The sequence below is a fragment of the Belonocnema kinseyi genome, chromosome 7 (assembly GCF_010883055.1).
Source record: "Belonocnema kinseyi isolate 2016_QV_RU_SX_M_011 chromosome 7, B_treatae_v1, whole genome shotgun sequence".
In the NCBI taxonomy this organism is placed as follows: domain Eukaryota; kingdom Metazoa; phylum Arthropoda; class Insecta; order Hymenoptera; family Cynipidae; genus Belonocnema; species Belonocnema kinseyi.
In genome coordinates, this window is record NC_046663.1 from 103,512,123 (window position 1) to 103,518,445 (window position 6,323).

Consider the following 6,323-nt stretch of genomic DNA (forward strand, 5'->3'; position numbering starts at 1 on the left):
ATCTCTGGCTCAATTAAAATCTGTGGGAAAAATTCTTAAACATTTTAATTTTAATTTTAAACATTTTAAACCGTCTGCAGTGGGACTCCAATGATTAAAAGGCGATCGGATGTCTCATTACACCATGTGAGATAGACAGCGAGGTGCGATCGAATTTGATAACACCGCGTTGTGTATCTCACGTAACAGAAAGAGAGGTTCCACCGACTTCAGACATTGGAATCCAACTGCAAATGTAGGTACTGTGTTCGTTCGCTACATCGCCACCAAATGATTAAGCCAATGACATCCTCCAGAAATTCTAGATGCGGAGCATCTAGAATTCGAACGCGGATGCGGAGCAATTGTGGAGATTTAAATTTAAAAACTCACTTAGAAAGTATGTCGTTAAACCGTACGTACTTGAGTCCAACCATCCAAAAGGAACTCATTACAGTATGTGGTGAAATTATAAAAAAAAAAATTAGTTGAAAACATAAATTCTGCTAAGTGTTTTTCTATACTAGTTGATGAAACAACTGATGTCTCACGCCAAGAACAAATGTCGGTTTGTATAAGATACATCGAACCCCAGAACAATATTTTTATCTTGCGCGAAGATTTTTTGACTTTTGTTCCAGTTGAAAATACTAAAGGAGCGTATTTAGCTGAGAGAATTCTCTCTACTTTAGAAAACTTAGGGATTGATTGCGAATATTTAATTGGACAAGGATATGACGGCGCTGCTGCTATGAAAGGCTGTTTCAATGGTGTGCAGGCAGTGATTCGCAAGTCTCATCCAGAAGCCTTATATGTGCATTGCTGCTCCCATTCATTAAATTTGGCTCTATGTCATTCTTGCCAAATTCAGCCAGCTCGAAACACTATTGGAATCATAAAATCTGTTGGGAATTTCTTCAAGTGATCTGCGAAGCGAACAAGTTGCTTAAAGGAGAAAATTAGACAGAAATTCCCTGAAACCAAATGGAAAAACCTTATAGCGATGTGCGACACCCGGTGGGTTGATAATCACGATGGGCTGATAAGATTCGAAGCAATTTTTGAAGCTATTGTTGATGCACTGGATGAATTAAGTTCTGGTATGGATTCTGACACTTCACCAAGCGCGACATTTTTTTTAAGATTCATTACCGCTAGCGATTTCGTTGTAAATTTATGTTGCATGGCTATGCTTTTTTCTTACACATTGATACTCTGCAAACTACTGCAACTTCTACGAGCGATCTTGTAGCTGCTTTAACAACACATCGGGATAATAACAAAGACTTTTGAAAAAATTCGCGCCAATGTCGATTCAAAATTTGCAGTGATTTTCAAAACTGCACAAGATTTACTCCACACTGTGAATGAAGAAGTAAGAATTCCACGAATCGCAAATCGACAACAGCACAGAGTAAACCAAAATACAAACGATCCTGAATCTTATTTTAGGATAATTGTTATGATCACACTTTTGGATGACTTTATCAATCAGCTTCACTTGAAGTTCGCTGATCACAAATCGACACTATCATCTCTCTACATTTTGATTCCATCTTTATGTTGCAAAAATGATTCTAACTTTCAAATTAATGCCTTTGAAGTTTATAGAAAGTTCTTAGAATGGGACTCTCTAGAAGTGGAGTTGCACCTATGGAAAATGAAATGGCAACAAGAATCAGAGATAAATCATCCAACTTGTGCTATTGAAGCTCTTGGGAAGTGCAACGAGAACATGTTCCCAAATATCCATAAGCTTTTAAAAATTCTAGCGACATTACCTGTTACTACATGTACCCATGAGAGAACATTTTCTACATTGAAACGCCTTAAAACATATTTGCGAAATTCTACCTGTCAAGAAAGACTGACTGGATTGGCTTTAATGTCTCTGCATCGCAAAGTCGATATTAACACTGAAGCGGTGATTGATTTGTTCGCAGCGAAGAAAGTCAGAAGATTGAATATACTTTTGTAATTTGTTTATAACCTTTATTTCTATATTTAGGTTAAATTTTAATAAACTTAATTAAATTATTAAACGAATTATATTCAAATATTTAAAATTGTTAAATATTATAATTTTGAAAAATATAATACTGACTGTGAACTCTATAAAAACTTATCGAGAGCCTCCTTTTTTTGATTTAATAATGAATGTGCGCCAATCCATAACCTACCCCGAAATTTTTTTCTGGCTACGGCCTTGATTTTTGATGCATAAAACTAAGAAGGAAATTTTATAAAAAATAGTTAAAAGGAAAAGGGTAGATATTTTGAAATGCTTCAATTATTTCCTTGGATGTTTTACTCTAACCTGTAAGCGTTTGACGTAAAATTAGAATATTCGATTTTTGCATAGAATTTTCGATGAATAAAACCATAATCATTGGTCAAGGAAGGCTAGTCAACGAACTCATTCCTTCTTTTGGGACACAAAAAAATGTGCCCAAGCTCGATTCAATCAGTTCATTTTTTCAAGGTTTATCGTGTTCATAGACAGGCAGACATACAATCAGCCAGACAGAGGCTATCGCCAAAACTTAATTGCTGCCTTCAGGAGGATATCTACAAAAAAAAAAAAGATTTTCTATCATTTAAGAATGAAAATACAGTGAAACCCTTCAATAGCACTCCCTTCTATAGTCCTTCTAAGAATTGACCGGGCGTCTGTGGTTGCCACTCAGGCGAGCACTCAAGCGTGAACAAACAAAAGCAGAGTGGGCTATAATGAGTTAATTCCCACCCACCGCCAGCCTCTACTCCTCTCGGCTCATCGAAAATACACTCAATTTTTTACGTAGCTACTCTCAGCTTACGTCGTTCCTAGGATTTATGTCTTCGGAATTTTGGCGATTCGGGGTTCGTGGGGCCGAAAGAGAGGCGTTGCTCTCATGCGTGTCAAATTTCATGAGGGCAGTATTCTCAGCGCGTTATTTGCGTCAGCTGATCGCATGCTTCCAAACAGTACTTATATCGAGAGTTGAATGTATTCGTTCGATGTTTTCTGAAAATTAATTCCTTCTCATTATCATTTCTTAGCAACTTTTTAAAAATGGTTGAATTTTGAATAATGATGGCTGATTTTTTGAATAACTTATTTTAAAAATCAGAAATTGTAGAAGTGCAGATAATGTTTTTTCCCAAAAAGCAATGATTTATAAAAATTTAACCAGTTTTTTTTTCAATCGGTAAGAATCGAGGGAAAGAAAAAATTAAATTACAAACAAAATTAGAGGATGATGGTCCACATGATATCTTATTAAAACTAACTTGAAATTCCCTTCAAATTTATTTGCATCCTTTTTGAATTTAGTGAATATAACCATCGAACAGTTCACTTGAATTGCCTTGGATTTTTTTTAGTTCATTTGCTTTGGACAAAATTAGTTTAAATTGATTGGAATTTCAACTGAATTTTCGAGAATTTGGTTCAAATTCAGTAGAATTTATTTTAACTCTGTTGATTTCATCAAAGTTCATCTTGCTTTATTTAAATTCATTATTTTTGTATATTGAAGTCCAATATTTCCCTATTTCCTCTATTTCAAGTCCCACGAACACGGTTATTTCAAATTGCGCAGTTCCGTTACCTCCCACCAGGGTCCCTCTCTGACCTCCTCCGCGATAGTCGCTGTCCAATTAAAAAAATAATCCCGAAGAGCGGAAAGCCATCGCTGGTTTAAATTTTGTATTTTGGAATTTCTTAACGTAAAAGTAGGTCATAAATGTACGAAATATTAATCAATTGTAGAATGTATTTTCTCAGTTATGTTTCCTTCTTTTGTGATAAAGACCTTTGAGTCTCAAGAAAGAAAATTAAATATTCAAAATTTCAGGTTAGTATACTCGATCTGATACACTAACCTGGAATGTTGATATTTTATTTTCATTAGTGACAGTGAAAGGTTGTCAACCGACAAAGTAATCAAATATTACTGAGAAAATACATTCTACAATTTCGAAATATTGTTAATCAGACCTTTATAACTTGCCTGTACGCTTAGACTATTTTCTCTAAAAAGTCGTATACAGTTCCAGTCCCATGTGATAACCTTACTGACGGCTGACATTTTTACTGATCCTCGCATTCTACACTTGCAAAATATTAATATTCACACATACTTTTACGTTTAGAATATTTTTTCCAAAAAAGTTGTCTGCGCTCCTATATCAAGCACTCTGCTAACCTTCATGGTCTTTGCACTTATCCTAGCATGACCGCGTTCGCGACGTCGTGCTGCAAAACTCACTATTCCGTGAAATATTTGAGTCGTTTTTTGATTCTATTATATTTATTTTTAGTTGGCAAAATGTCGTACGCCCACAAAAACATTAAAAGAGACTTGAAGAACACTGACTTAAAAAAACCAGTCTTGAAATGAAAGAATAATTACGTTTCAAGGCCGTGAAAATAGAAAGCTTCACTGTATTTGAATTTGTTTAAAATTAATTTGAAGAAACCTTTAATCGACTTCGAATTGAGATGAATCCATTAGAATTCGGTTTGAATTAATTGTAATTCACTGGAATCCGTTCGTTTCATTAGAACTTCTAATCACATAAATTTATTTGAATTTGCTTACAGTTCAATTAATGTATATTTAATAGAATATATTATCTTGAAATTGCGAGAATTTAAGAAATTAACTTAATAATAAATTAACTTTTCAGTTAATAATTTTATTCATCTTGAATTTAATTGAATTTACTGGAATTGTCTTAATTTCACAAGAACTCTACTCAAATTTGGTAAAATTCACTGAAATTTACGAGAATTCCATTTTAATTTTTGAGAATTTGATTTAAAACGAATAACTCCATCAACACTCAATGAATTTGGACGTGTTGGAGGTACATGTGGATTAATTTGAGAATTCGTTGAATTCATCTTATATTCATTAGAGCTAATTTTACCACCTTGATCAAAAAGTTTTAGGACTTTATTTTAAAAATCAAAAATACAAGTTTATTCATCATAATCGATATTGTCCCCCTCAAAGTGCCCATCGACTGCAACGCACTTATGTCAGCGCTTGATCCAATCCTCGAAACATTTTTTATAATCGGATTGCGGTATAGCCATTAGAGCCATCTTCGACTTTTCCATGACTTCATCTCGGGTGCTGTAACGCGTTCCGCGGAGCGGTTTTTTGAGTCGAAAGAATAGAAAAAAGTCGCAGGGAGCGAAATCAAGTAAATTCGGTGGTTGTTGGATGGTATTCGTTTCGTTTTTAGCCAAATGCTCACGGATAACGATGGCATTGTGCAAAGTCGATGACATTTTTGTTGTTGTGAAAAGTCGAAAAAACACACAAAGATAGATGTACACAATACGGCGTCACTTCAATAAATGTCAAGCTATCAAGCTGAAAATCTGACAGAACGTCACTGACACTTCTACCAACACAACAAAAAAAGAATAGAAATCGGCCAAACGAGAGCGCCACACGGTGACGAGTCCTAAAACTTGTTAATCAACTCAGTGGGCACACTAGTCCTAAACTCGTCCTATGTACGTCTTTCGGCGGACGTCTTAAGGACGTCCTGACGACCTTTTAAAGGCATGAAAAGATCCAAAGGATGTCTTAAAGACGTCAAATCATATGACATGGAGGTACATTCTCAGGACGTCTTTAGGACGTCCCAGTGCCCACTGGGAAGGTGGTATTTCATGTGAATTTATTTAAATGTACTTTACCTTTAACAGTCCTTTAAAGTGGACGTGTTAGACATACATGTTAATTAATTTGAAATTGGTTGAATTAATATTATATCAATTAGAGTTAATTTTATTTCATGTGAATTTATTTAAATGTACCTTGTAATTGAAGTGTCTATAAATATCACTCATAATTTTGTTGAAGTTACTGTAAATTTGGAAATCCACTTAACTTAAAAAGAATTTCATTCAGTTTTTTTAGATTTTGTTTTAAATTTATTCGAATTCACTGCAAATTCAATCGAGTGTAATATTATTTTTTTCGACTGTACCTGAAAACTTTTAGACGATAGAGTTTATTTCAACTTACTGGAATTGAAATGATGTAAAGTTTTATTAAATTAAATTACATAGAATTCAATTTTTTTTTAGATTCTCTAGTATTCAAGTCGAATTTAGTTAGGTTTTCTTGAATTTATAACAACTAAATTTAATACGTTATTCCACTTGAATTTACTTCAATTATGTTGAATTAAGCTCGATTCACATTAAGTGTATTTGAATCCTGTTGAATTACTTACTTGGGCCGTTCAAAAAATATGTCACGCTTTTAGAGGGGTGGGGTTTCACCTCAAACGTTATCCAAGTCTTACACATACATACACTTACTATAGAAAAGGCG